The sequence below is a fragment of the Podarcis cretensis genome (assembly GCF_951804945.1).
Source record: "Podarcis cretensis genome assembly, chromosome: 6".
Lineage (NCBI taxonomy): Eukaryota > Metazoa > Chordata > Lepidosauria > Squamata > Lacertidae > Podarcis > Podarcis cretensis.
In genome coordinates this window covers 57,468,235-57,482,874 of record NC_137175.1, presented here as the reverse complement: position 1 = coordinate 57,482,874, position 14,640 = coordinate 57,468,235, and the positions used below count along the sequence as shown (strand labels likewise).

Genomic DNA, 14,640 nt, shown 5'->3' with positions numbered 1-14,640 from the left:
GTGCACCACCTATTGTAATCAATATGCAGGGTGGGACTCACCTGCCCCCCCCCCCCGATATTTTATTCCAGTTGGCATCCCTGCTTCCATGCACTCTCAAATTTTGCTCCAAGTGTTGGGGGACCACCTGGAACAGTTCTTGGTGGTGTGTAGGGAGCTACAGGGGGAAAGCGAAGAATGAATGAAAGTATGGTTGTAAGTGTCAGATTGCACCCCATGATTGGTAATCAAAACAATTGTTCTAGTAGCATATTGTGTGGCTTACAATGAGTGACGTCTTATGTCAGGTCCATTGAACTTGACTGTCAGTTGCAATTCCATTATGCTTATTATCCCACTGAAATGATGTAGGCTGGACACGCAAATGTAGATCAGTTCAGAGTATTTAAGAGGCCTCCTTAGGATAGAACATGACCCAACCTGATTCCTATTGGTGCAACTGTGTGACCGGCTCCTGATTGTGCTCCTTTTCTACACTTGCTATATTATATCTGACAGAGGAGAACAATGTTGGCTCAGTAATATCAGCCTACGCTGTTGTGCTGATGCAGCGTTGTGGCTCAGCCAGTTCCACCAGCATAGTGGCACAAGCAAAAGTGCTAGTGCAATGATAATTGTGTCCTATCCTGCATCTGATATCAGTTGTGCTAAGGTTGGTGTGGCCTTAGGTAGTTATGTCCAATTTATTGTGCTTGGTTGGGTGCTGCAAGAGCCATAGGATTGGGTCGTAAACCTGGAAGCTCAAACAGCCAAACTAGCATTTGTATTTGCCCTTTCAAACTTTAGTTTCAGGTGCATTTTATAGGGTTTGGGTCCAGGTTGTGACTAAATAAGCCGGGGGAAAATACTGTCAATTTGTTTATTTGCGCTAACTTTTTAAAACCAACATTCTTCCTGTGAAGCAAAATATAATAGTAATAATCAGAATTGAACGTACTGTTAGGGAGCAGTTAAGGAGAGCTGCTGCTGGGAAGGTGTGGGAGTGGGAAGCAGTAGTTTTTGCCTCTTGATTCGCTAGCAAAGTATTTGGGGATAAATGATACCTGAACTAAGCTGTGTGTACAGGAAATGGTTTGTATAGTAAAACTGGTGAGCCACTATCTTCCTGGAATCAGACAGCATTACACCTCTTTCTCAGTGTTGTGGTGTTGTTGGGGAGAGTGCCTGGGGCATGCTATCACATACGGTGTACATCTTGCGCCAGTTTCGCTTCCTCCTCCCCATCTTTACTCTAGTGGGCTAATCTCCTTCAATTCTCATTATAGTGGGGCAGACCTGTGGTAGCACTCTGAGGTCTATTAGTTATTTGTAGTCATGTTTTATAATGAAAACAACATTATCCTTGACTTTAGCAACATTTTTCATATTTAATCTGAAAAAAAGATGCTGAACTTCTCTTAACTAGTGATCCAAAAGCTTTTTTTTTTTTTTTTTTGTCTTAGCTCCAATTCAGGTTCAGTAAGACGGTTCCAATTATGGTTCAAGTTTGGTTCTCATTAGAATAAAAATACCGTCATTCTGTTTCGACTTTGAATGTAGTTCAACTCCCTGTAGCAATGTGGAATATGCCCACATATAAACTTCATGTACTCTTAAGGCTTATTCACACAGGCAACTATATTACTCAAAAACATCACAGCTGAACATGTGAACTGCTTCTATTGAGTCTAAAGTAAAAGCAGATGTTCCATAATAGTCTTTCCACACATGCAAGACATCATTGGGTTTTGCAGTCACTGACTGATACAAATGGGAACTCACTCTTCATTTGGTACTTTACTGTGTGGGAAATAGTACCTGAGAGAAAACAAGGCATGGTGTACTCTGGGGTTTCTGTGCTGACATAAATTAATTTCCTAGTGTGGACTGAGTTACTGCTGCATGGCCAGAGATGGCTGACACTTGGTTGCTGTGCAGATAGCAGGAAGGGTGAATAAGAAGAATGCCATGTAGCTTATAGGAATCAGGTGTGTTGGATGAGCCTCCGCCACCCAATGTGGTCATGGCCTTATAACTGTGCTCTTACATGCTCTTTGATCTCTTTATGATGTTGCTTCCCTGAAAGCAATAGCAGAGGTGAGTGTGATGTGTCTGGGCTGCTATTGTGATGGGGAGAAGGAGGTATGGCATTGGAAGGCAGAGAAGTGTGGTTCAGAGAAGGAGCGGTTGTTACGTGAAGACTATCACTCCTTATGGTCTGCCCTCCAGCTAGTAGAATTTGGAGATACAATGGTACCTCGGGTTAAGTACTTAATTCGTTCCGGAGGTCCGTTCTTAATCTGAAACTGTTCTTAACCTGAAGCACCACTTTAGCTAATGGGGCCTCCCTCTGCTGCCGCGCCGCCGGAACACGATTTCTGTTCTCATCCTGAAGCAAAGTTTTTAACCCAAGGTAATATTTCTGGGTTAGTGGAGTCTGTAACCTGAAGCATATGTAACCTGAAGCGTATGTAACCCGAGGTATCACTGTACACAAAATCAACCTCTCGCCCGGTCTAGTGGTGCTATTACTGAAAACCAGGTTGGTCCAAAATAAGTAATTCATCATCCACAGTTTAATCATATATGAGGGGACCAACCTGGCATGTTTTACTGACACCTGGGTGAATAAACTGGGGAGGTATTCAGTGCAGCACCAGGCCAGTGAGATAGGAGCAGGGAGTTGTCATCCACAAAGATTCCATTGCTCTGTGATTCAGGATTGTTCCTGGTGTTGGGTCTGACAGACAGAGTAGGGATGTTGCTGATGTATTGCCCCTCTGCACAGCCCTGCCGAATGGAGGAGATTGTCTCAGAAGTGTATTGTAAATTCCTTTAATGCTAGGAGCAGGATAGGAGAGTCTGCTTATGACCTTCATTGCACAATTGTCCTTCAAGGTAGATCAATTGTGTGCTGGCAGGCAGGGTGAAAAGCTGTTGGTTCCAAAGATACTCTGAGATAAAGCACCACAGGGAGGTGATTGCTCTTGATGCAGTCTCCCACGTGAAAGATTTCAACCTGGTTTATCAGAGCAGAAGAACCTAAGATGTAGTTGATCATGCTACTTGCTCTCCTGGAGACGAATGTGAACTCCCCAAGCTGGTCACCTGGTAAGGAACCATTCAGGATCACTCTGTCTAAATGTACACACAACTTGGCAAGGCAAACTCCGGCATCATTGATATGGGTGTCTTTGGAATGTTGTATGCCAGAGAGCTCAGGCAGGTGATGCTCAGTGTCGGAACCCAGCTCTCTTGCAAGCTAAAAATTGTCTTTAACCACTCTTGCATTGAAATTGAAATTGAAATTGAAAGAGCCAGTGTGGCGTAGTGGTTAAGAGCAATAGACTCATAATCTGGGGAACCGGATTCGCATCTCCGCTCCTCCACATGCAGCTGCTGGGTGACCTTGGGCCAGTCACACTTCTTTGAAGTCTCTCAGCTCCACTCACCTTACAGAGTGTTTGTTGTGGGGGAGGAAGAGAAAGGAGAATGTTAGCGCTTTGAGACTCCTTCAGGTAGTGATAAAGCAGGATATCAAATCCAAAATAAATAAATAAATAAATAAATAAATAAATAAAATGAAATTGGCTGCAATTAGCAGATCGATGTTGGGGAATTTGGTCTCCAGTTTTTCCAAAAGTGATGTGAGTTGGTTCCAACAGCCCACCAATGTCTGCTGGTTGGGGCAAGGGGATATATATACGTTGATTATAATTAGATCCAAGTTTGAAGATCTCAGTAAGAATGCCTGGGTAATGCCACATGATTGGAGGGAAATGATTTCAAGATTATGCTCCTGGGTGCAAAGAAAGGTTAGTCCTACTTTATATTGGCCCATGATGTTGGATTTATGGGCTGGGAAGGAGTACAAATTGAATCCCTCCAAGTTTATTCCACAGAGCTGAAGTTAGCTGAAGCTTTGTGGTTAGGGAATGGTAAATGCTTCATTATGGAGCCATTGGCCCTTAAGGAGATGGTGGTGTGCCCTCTTCTCAATAAGACCTCCATGGACCCAGAAATGTTGAACAGCTATTGCTCAGTCACCAAAATGCACTTGGGGGGCAAGTTGCTTGAGGGTGGTGGTGATCCAATTGTCAGCATGCTTGGAAGACGTGGATTAAGCTAGGATAGGGCACTGAAATTCCGTTGGTGAACTTTGTCAGAAAACGGAAGTGCAAACTTATTTCTTCCCTCTGATCTCTAAGTGGATTTTGATATTGTTGAAATCCCTTGCTCATGCTCAAGTGCAAACTTATTTCTTCCCTCTGATCTCTAAGTGGATTTTGATATTGTTGATCATCAAGTGGCTCCAGAGTTTGGGAACTAGGGGGCACTGTTATAATTATTCCTCCAAGTCCATTTTCAGAAAGCAGCAATGAAGGACCATTGCTTTCTGCCTTGAAAGCTAACTTGTGGTGTTTCCCAGGGTTCAGTTTTGTCCTCCATAGTCTTTAACATCTATACAAACCCACTAACAGATATCATACGGGAATTTTGAGTAAGCTGCCACCTGTATGCTAATGATATCCAGCTCTATCTCTCTATTCCATCTGAATGAGGAGAGGCAGTACAGGTGCTTAACTATTGCCTAGAGACAGTAATAGGCTGAATGTGGACCCATAAATTGAAACGGAATCTAGACAAGTCAAAGGCACTATGCATTTCCGGTTCTAAAGTCTGGGAGACAGCCAGTTCTGGATGAGGTTGCACTTCATGGAAGAAACAGGTGCAAAGCTTGTGGGGGGTGTACTTATTGTCACCTGAGGCCTACGTGCCTAGCAGTGCCTATTTCCAGTTCTGGCTGGTTCACTGTCTATGGCTCTTCCTGGGTAGGGATAGCTTGGCCACAGTAATCCATTTTCTGATAACTTACAGATTGCACCATTACCATCACTTTACATGGGGCTGCCCTTGAAGATAGTTTGGAAGCTGCAGCAAGTGCAGAATGCAGCTGCAAAGCTGTTGGTGAATGTCTCTGCCTGGATATATATTATGCTGTTCTTGAAAGCTTTGCACCAGTTACCAATTTGCTACTGAATCAAATTCAAGGTATTAACATTGCCATAGGTAAAGGTAAAGGTACCCCTGCCCATACGGGCCAGTCTTGACAGACTCTGGGGTTGTGCGCCCATCTCACTTAAGAGGCCAGGGGCCAGCGCTGTCCGGAGACACTTCCGGGTCACGTGGCCAGCGTGACATCGCTGCTCTGGCGAGCCAGAGCCGCACACGGAAACGCCGTTTACCTTCCCGCTGGTAAGCGGTCCCTATTTATCTACTTGCACCCGGAGGTGCTTTCGAACTGCTAGGTTGGCAGGCGCTGGGACCGAGCAGCGGGAGCGCACCCCGCCGCAGGGATTTGAACCGCCGACCTTTCGATCGGCAAGTCCTAGACGCTGAGGCTTTAACCCACAGTGCCACCTGCGTCCCTAACATTGCCATAGGAAGCCCTAATGACTTGGGCCCCAAATATCTGAAATAATGCTTCCCCTCACATCAACCTGATCAGGTATTAAGAACAGCAGGGGCTACTGTTTTGGTATTGCCACCCCCATCTGTGGTTTGAGGAGCAGAGGTGCTCAAGAGATCCTTCTCTCTGGTAGAATGACCTCTCCTCTGAGTGGCATCTTACACCTTCACTGTATGCTTTTCAATGATTGGTAAAGATGCACCTCTTTACCCAACATTTTGGCTGCATGGATGTCTTCTCATCTCCTGCCTTGTTGTGCACTACTATCCAATGCTGCAGTTTGCTTTTGTTATCTTGTCACTTTATAGTTTTATTTTATCATTTAATGTGTTGCATTTATTTTAAATGTGGCATTTTCGTAACCTGCCCTGGGACTATTTGGTGGGCTGTAAGTAATAATACATAATGTTTATGTTTATGTATATGTTTATGGATGTATGTGTGCACATATATGTATATGCACACTGTGTCAAATAACAGCATTAAAACTACAAGAAATAGTTTTCTTCTTGCTGTGCAATCCTAAACATTATTTCTTAGCCTTCTGACATTCCACTGTGAACTTACCTCCTAGTAAAAGTCTATAGTCTTACTGACGGACCAATCCTTTGCATGTTTACTTGGAAATAAGCCACAGTCAGTTCATTGGGACTTACCTCTGAAGAAATGTGCACAGCTCAAGCTGTTAACACATAAATGTTTATTCAGTGACATGACTTCACCTTTTGACCACCGCAACCACTACTAAACATTTATTGAGCACCTTGATCTGGTAGGCAATTCCTAGCAGCTAGGGATTGTATTAAAACACACATATAATATGAGTCTTGCACAGAAGACATACTGTAGTCGTAGGGAACATGTGGTCATAGAATCATACAAATGTAGAGTTGGAAGGGACCTAGAGGATCCATACAGGGATCACGCCCATGACCTTGGCTTTATCAGTACCATGCTCTAACCAATGCAGCCATCTAGATGTAGATAGGGACACGGGTGGCGCTGTGCTCTAAACCACTGAGCCTCTTGGGCTTGCTGACTGGAAGGTTAGTAGTTTGAATCCACCCGATGGGGTGAGCTCCTGTTGCTCTGTCCCAGCTTCTGCCAACCTAACAGTTCAAAAGCATACCAGTGTAGTTTCCGTGCACTCCGGCTTCCGTCACGGTGTTCCGTTGTGCCAGAAGTGGAAAACTTTAGTTTATGGTTGCCATCAATTTTGATTTTAATTAATTGTTATAATGTTTTTATAATGTTGCACTGTTTTAGTGTTGTTAGCCGCCCTGAGCCCGGCTTCGGCTGGGGAGGGCGGGATATAAATAAAAATTTTTTTATTATTATTATTATTATTATTATTATTATTATTATTATTATGACCCAGAAAGCTGTCTGCGTACAAAGGCCGGCTCCCTCAGCCTGAAAAGTGAGATGGTCGCTACAACCCCACAGTCGCCTTTGACTGGACTTAACCATTCAGGAGTCCTTTACCTTTACACCTTAGTTGAACTCCAACTCCCAGTAGCCCCAGGCAGCATGGCCAATGGTCAGGGATGATGGGAGATGTAGTCCAACAACATCTAGAGGGCTGGTGATTCTGTCTCTGGTTTACAGTTTTGTCCTGGGGTTCATCATGACACCATAGGGGTGGGATGAGGCCATTAAGCAAAGTAATGTGGATGTTATGAAAATAATCATTATTAATTTTCTTCTTATTCTTCCTCTTCTTTACCACAACAACTTCTTGGGAGAGATGGTTGCAGGACTTGGCTAGGATTGGGTACTATGAACCTTGAATTCTTTTTTCTTTTTGACTGGGGTATTTACTCTTACATCTCAGACACCAAAATAACTTTGATCAGCCCTGGGTGAGAGGTTAGGGACTGGCAGTGAATAATGAGAATTACGATGAAACCACCCTCTTCACACACACTCATTCTGAAGGGGAAATAATAATTTATCCTTTGTTTTCTGGAAAATCATTATTTTGTATTGAATGAGAGGGAAAAGAACTCCATTTCTATTTACAATAAAATAAAACTGCATATGATTTACCTGTTATGCATTCACCTCATTTCAGTTTATTCTTTGCATTTTGGAACCATTTCAGTCATTCATGTCTTAGAATGGCTATAAGCTTTCTTTCAGTGTTGCCCGTAGGAACTGAAAATGACTAATTCTCAACCTCAGCTGATGTCTGTGGATGATATTGCAACATTGTTGACAATGCAACAATTTTAAAGGCTGACAGGAATGGAATGGCTTTCACCCAGTTCTCAAAACTTGCTTTTCAACTTTTTTAATTTTTTTGATTTAAATAGCCACTTTGTAATAATGTGTGGGTGGACTTGTTTGCAGCTAAGTATATATACCCTGTTTGGCACAAAGATACAGGTTGTGCATATCACGGAATGTGTTTAAAGCCAAACCCTGATGGAGGGCACTACAAATATGTAGAAGACTCTGGGCAAGAGCTGTATCATCTGTCAGTTCTAATAAAAGTTACCAAAAGCCTGTAACAGAAACTTGTATCAAGAATTACCACTGTCCTTCAATTATCCTTTTTTTTTTTTGAAATTGGATCCCAAAAGGACCTTCTTATTCTCCAACCTATGTCCTGGTCCCTTTTTGTGGAGAAAACAAATTGCTGAGCGTATACTGTATACATAACTAGTTTAATCTTGTACCCATTTACTTTGCAGCAAGCCTTATTAAACTCAGTGGAACTTAATTCTGAGTAGCCACAAACAGGATTGCACTGTTAACCTTGAATTGCCTTCTCTGTTTTTAGTTTTCAGCTCTGTCAGTTGCCTCTGCTGTTCAGCAGGAAGCATATGGATTCTGGATGGGTTTGTATACATCTCTTGATAAAAGCATCAAGAATTCATTAAAATGCCAAACACAAATCTAAACCTCTTGCAGCATTTTGTCATTCCTGCAACAGTCGGAATCAGCTAGTGTCTGTTTGTTATTTTACCTTGGGGGCTTTTGTGTCACCATAGATTACATAGAAGATTGACCAAGGCAGACAGGATTAATGATACTGTACTAGCCATAGAAGCAGATTTGTTATATGCGTACAAAGTTTCCATCTGCTTCCTAACATAAGTCCCCCCCCCCATATTTAAAAACATGGGAGACCCAAAGATTAATAATTTTTCAAGAAGAAAAACTTAGGTTACTGTAGCAGAGTACCTCTTTAGAGCATTTTCACATGTGAGACTAACAAGCACATGGAATCTCTCCCGCTAGTTCCACCTTGTGTGAATTATGTTGATGCAGGACAGAGAACAGAAGAGAAATGAAAGGTATGCTCCTGCCCAGGGTGGTCCAACACGCAGCCCTGAGGCATTTTTGAGGCACCCCCCCCCATGCTGCCTTCCCAAAGCTGGGTGAGTGAGGTGCTGGGCTTTGGGAAGGAAGCGTGAGGGCTCTGACAGGGTCCCAGAGTCCTTCCACCTCCTTCCCAAAGCCCTGTTTGTGCTTTCTCAGCTTTGGAAACTAGATGGGAGGGCTCTAGGACCCTGCTAGAGCCTTGTGCTTCCTTCCCAAAGCCTGGCCCTTTGCTTAGATAATTTTGGGAAGGCAATTTGAGGGGAGGGGGCATCAAATTTTGGCCTTGCTCCCCCTTGTGCAACAAGGCAGTGAGCAGCCTGCAGATTCTGTGCCAAACTACTCTTGTGGCCCAGTTGGTATGAAAAGTTGGGTCACACTGCTCTAGCCAATGAAGGTTTAATAGACACATTATTGACAGATTTAAGAACAAGGCTATTTATAGCACAATCTTATACATGTCTACTCTGAAGTAAGCCCCACTGAGTTTAATGGGTATTTCTCCTAGGTAAATGAGCATAGGGTTGTTCTTAATTAAGATCACTACAGACTATTTGAGCAACAGGCATATCAAACATATATATCTTTTTAAGGGAGTTCCACTAAAAGGAAGAGTCTTAGTTCAGTGATAAGAGTATCTGCTTTGCCATGGAGAAAACCCAGGTTCAGTCTCTGGCATTTACCATATTTTTTTACACCATAACACTCACTTTTTTCCTCCTAGAAAGTAAGGGGAAATGTCTGTGCGTGTTATGGAGCGAATGTCTGCGGGTGGTGGTGGGGGGATCTGCTGCAGTCGTGAGCAGAGGATCCATGGTTCCCCTTCCTTCCCTCCTCTGTGGTTACAAAGCATGGATCCACATGTATCCTCAGGATTTTTGCATTGGGCTACTCCAAACTCACTGTCAGATCACATGTCTGTGGCCACAGCATGAACCACAAAAATCATATATCCACTATTTCGTTTAGAATATTTTTTTTCTTGTTTTCCTCCTCTAAAAACTACGTGCGTGTTATGGTCTGGTGCATGTTATTGAGCGAAAAATACGGTACCCAGATAGGATGGGCAATTTCACCTGTTTGAAACTCTGGAAAGTGGAGACAATACTGAACTAAATGAAGCAATGTTTTGGTATAAGGCAACTTCTGATGTTCCTAAGTGTTCCAGGACGTAGGTTTTTCTGTATCAATTCCTATCATCATCATCATCATCATCATCATCATCATCATCATCTCCTTTTGTCTTCCTCCTCCACTAATAAGTTTTGTTTATCTAAGACAAATTCATAGATCATTGTCAGCTGAAGGTATGAATCAGTATATTTCTACCACTGACATTTCACCTTTAATTATTTGTAAATCCAAACAGATGATTCAAACATTTCACCACCCCCACAAAGGCTGTGAAAATACTTCTGTGGGGTGCGGCCATAATATTTGTATGCCACTTATTGTGTCATTCAGCCCAATTGTGTGGGGAATAACCATTCGAGCACCACAGGTTCCTGGAGGTAGCTGTGCTGGCATAAAGCAATTCCACACAACTGGGTGGCAAATAACCCAGTTGTGTGTAGAATTATTTTTCACTGCCTCAACATGGCCCTGAGGGGATTTCTGTATCTTTAATAGCAGCATAGCAGGAAAAGTCACAGCACGTAGGGCTTTTCTAATCACCTTGCCGCAGTGATATGAAAAATTACACCAGGTGAAATGTTCACTTCAATGTGAATCTAAAGTTACAGAAATTTTCTGTAACTGGAAGTTCTAATTACTTGCTTTACCTGGGCAACATATACTGCAGTGGAAGATCCCGTTATCGCTCTCTGTGCCTATACATAGATGCCTAAGAGGAAGGCATGCTTGGTAAATCCACACCGTGATCAACTCCTGCCCAGAAACCAATGTCCCCACTGTGGAAGGATGTGTGGGTCCAGAATTGGCCTCCACAGTCACTTATGGACTCATTGTTAAAACCATGTCTATGGAAGACAATCTTGCTTGGCTATGAGTGATCGCCAAAGAAGAAAGATGCCCCTATGCTTGGACCTCATGTCTGTGGCACTCTGAAGCAGAGCAGGAAGATAAATTACAGTGGAACATAGGAAAATGCCTTATATTGCATTGGACAATTGGTCCATCTAGCACAATATTGTCTATGCTTATTGGCAATGGTTCTCCAGGGTTTCAGAGAGGGATCTCTCCCAGCCCTACCTGAGGATTCTGGGGATTGAATGTGGGACATAGCTGTCAACTTTTTCCTTTTCTTGCGAGGAATCCTATTAGGAATAAGGGAATTTCCCTTAAAAAAAAGGGAAACGTTGACAGCTATGATGTGGGACCTTTTGCATGCAAGGCCCTATTGGTGCTGCTGCTACTGGGTATTGCCCAGTTGGTGTTGACCTGTGACAGGGCCTTCTCAGTGGTGGTTCTCTATTTCTGGTATGCCCTCCCTAGTGAGGTGTGGCTGTCCCCCTTCATTAACTTTCAGGACGAATTTGAAAACATTCCTATTTTCCCTGGCATTTGACGGCTGAAAGTTTCTGTTTCTGTCGGCCTTGAAACTATTGCTATGAAAGTATGTAATTGTTATAAGGTTTTTTAAAAAAACATGTTGCTGTTTTATTTTTAATTGTATTGTTTTTACACTGATGTTTGCTGCCCTAGACTCCTTTGAGAGGAAAGGTAGGATATAAATTTAATAACTAACTCAAAAAGTATGTACTCCTTCACTGAAATATGACCCTTTCCATGGTACTGCAATCTTACACAGAAGCAAATCTCATTGAGTTCAATAGGATTTGATCCCAGGAAAGTGTGTTTGTGCCCAAACCTGTCTTACTCACAGGAAAGTGTGTGCATCTGATATCTCATATTTGCTTCTTCCCCCAGGACTCGAAATGTCTAGATAAATTATCAGAAAGAGATACATTATTTAGATGTCAAGCAAACCAAGCACAAAGATTTTCCTGTTTGCTCTAGTAACTCTTTGCTTAATCCTAGTTATATCTTAACAGTGCATACATGAATATAATAACCATGTAAACAAAACATGGAGACTGTGACTTTGTTATGTTTGACAGGTTCAGCTCGCTAGGCAGGTAAATCCAGGTCTCACTGAAAGCTGTCAGGAAATAGATGTGAAATAATAAGATGCTTTCATCACCATCCAAAAGGTGAGCTGTCGTTTAGCAATGAAATTAAAGGAACAACAATTGGAAAATGGGTAGTATAATCTGAATTAGTGTATAAACTGGCATACTCATGCATATATGTCCCACTTTTTCAGTGAGGCAAACTAGCAAAATTCACCACTTGGAAAAGCTCTGCTGGATGGGTCCTTGCAGATGCACTGATGGCAGAAAAGTAAGCTCTGAAGTAGGCATGATGGTGTAGTCTCATCTGTTTCCAGTCAGATTCAGACCGAGTCTTATGCCACTTGTGCTCTAGCCACCAACACTCCTCTTTCATCACATACAGGTCACTAGAATACCAAGGCAATCTATGTGCTCTCTACAGCAACACTGAGGGCAATCAGGAGTGATTGTGTCAATGACTCTATGCATCTTAGCATTCAACAGTGGGACAAGAGCCTTGACAGGAGCACCAGCCATATCAGGAATATTAGGAAAACTTTGGGCACAATCAGCTAATGAAATCCACAATTATCTAAACTTAAATATATCAAAGAAATCTACTTCCACATTAATTCATTTAGGACTGCAGTGCAAATCTATGTTAGCACACTTAGGTAAAAGTAAGTGTCACAGAATCAACAGGTTTTGATTTTTGTAACTAAATCCCCCTGGAACCACTGTAGTGCAGTGGGCCTATGGCTCCAAGCATCAGTGTGACTTAACTCTGACTAAACCTGCCTATAATTTCTTAGTATGCCTGGGTACTGGTATTAGTAGCATAGCGCACACCAAGGCACTTTATACATTCCTTTATACATTCCAGACATGAGATCTGGTATTGAAAATAGGTTGTGGGCTTGGTTCAGATTAAGTACTTCATTGTTCCTCCTTTTTCAGTCACCACTATTAAAGTCTAACTTAAAGCTAGGTTATATTGAGTCACCTTGAGAATTGTCACAGTAGTAGTCTTTAGTGCAATTTCAAAAAACAAATACCATAACGACCCAAGGCACACTCTTGAATTGGGGAATATCAGGAATTTAGTAGTCATTTATTTATTTTTAGTGTCTTGCCATAGCAAATCAAAACAACTTACAATGTTTTAAGCAAAACACACACACACACATTAAAAGCAGCAGTTTAGAAAATTGGAAAGACAATTTTATTTTTAAAAAGCTAGATAAAAACAACGCACCTATGTAAAAAGGCCACAGATAAATAAAAGCCAAAGGCCTGATGAAAAAGGTATGTTTTTGCCTGGTACCTATTGATGGTGCCAGACAGTGCTTCCCCCCCCCAAAAAAAAAAATGTTTAGGGGTACTCTCATTTTCCTATTCATATTGAAATACTGCCCCTCAATGAGGCCAAACTTAGATTCACAAAATGTTTAGGGGTATGCGTCCTCTCAGAAAAAAGCACTGATGCCAGGCAATTGTTGGGGAGAGCATTCCACAAGTGGAGAGCCACCACTGAAAAGGCCTGTTCTCATGTTGCAGCCTTCCAGACCATGTGTGGAAGGGACACATGAAGGGCCTCAGATTCAGCCAGATCAAAACTTAAGAATCAAAATGCTGTATCTTCTTTAACTCTGGTTCTGGCCAGAAAAACAGTGCTGGAAGTAGAAATATAAATTCTAGATACAGCCACTTTATGATGAGAATGATTGCCTTTTCACTGCAGTTTGTGTTAGTGCTTTACAGTCACTGCATGGTAATCCTGTGGATATCTCAATTTTAATTTAGATCTGACACTCATTCAATAATATGCAATACATGTTGATCCATCCATAAGATACAGATGGGTGTGGTTATCCCCCCTGTAGGAAGACACCAAGAGATTGGTGCGGCTAGAATTATGTTTGGTAGTGATTGGTACAGCTAAATTCACACATGTTTACCTTGAGTTGCCACCTTTTTTCAGGAACGGGCTGTTGCTCCTTTATAAACTACACAACATGCAAAAATCCAACAGGTAAAGCTCCCATCAGCTTGCATTGCCAGGGAAAAGCATGACCTACGGAATTCATGTCCACCATGCAGGCTAGGCACAGAAACTCTGTATCAAAAAGAAGTGGCAATCCTTACACCTTCTAGTTAAGACGTGGCCTCTGAAGCCACCCTGAGAGCCACAATTTATAAAGCGCTCTCTACACATTTAGCAAAAACAACAAAACGCGCCCTCGTTCCCAAAAGCTGCAACCTTTCCTACTTGGAAATAATCCCCACTGAATTTTACTTAGAAGTCGTACTAGCTTCTGGAGTAACGGTGCTCCTTGGGAACAGGATTGCACCCTTTACTTACTTCCTAGAAACACGCATATAGGCTTGAGTTGTTGGGAGTTTCTGTTGCATTTCCGGATATAGAGTCTTCGTCGTTCTCTCTGCTGGAGAAGGCCTACACTACAGTAACCCCGTGGCACAGGACAGAGAGCACGTGAATTTACGACAGCTCCTCTGAAAGCGCACCACAAAACCCTCCTCTCCTGTGCCTGCAGTTCCACCAGCAGCAGCTATTTGCCGAGCCCACCTTTGCAGCTCCTCCGCCGCCACCTTCCCTTCTGCAAGGAAGCAGGAGGAAGAGGCAGCGGAGGGAGAAACCCGCCCGCGCCAGCCTTCCCTTTCTTTCCCTGCACCATTTTAGGCCAGCTCCTCGGGGCGCCCCCGGTGCAATCCGCCCTGCTGCTCCTTGCAATGCTCATTCTGCCGCTCCTTACACAACCCGTTCCTGGC

At 42.8% G+C, this 14,640-nt stretch overlaps 1 long non-coding RNA gene across 2 annotated transcripts; it reads right to left on the bottom strand.

Annotated features, from left to right (window-relative positions):
- Positions 1-50: 50 nt before the first annotated feature.
- On the bottom strand, positions 51-14,600 carry LOC307218350. Of its 2 annotated transcripts, none has more exons than XR_013839935.1 (3): positions 14,213-14,600; positions 11,620-11,677; positions 51-157 (listed from the first exon to the last, which is right to left on the bottom strand). It is a non-coding gene; the product is annotated as an uncharacterized lncRNA (long non-coding RNA). The 2 variants fall into 2 exon arrangements; XR_013839936.1 differs by lacking the exon at positions 51-157 and adding an exon at positions 170-3,431.
- Between the last annotated feature and the right edge of the window lie 40 nt (positions 14,601-14,640).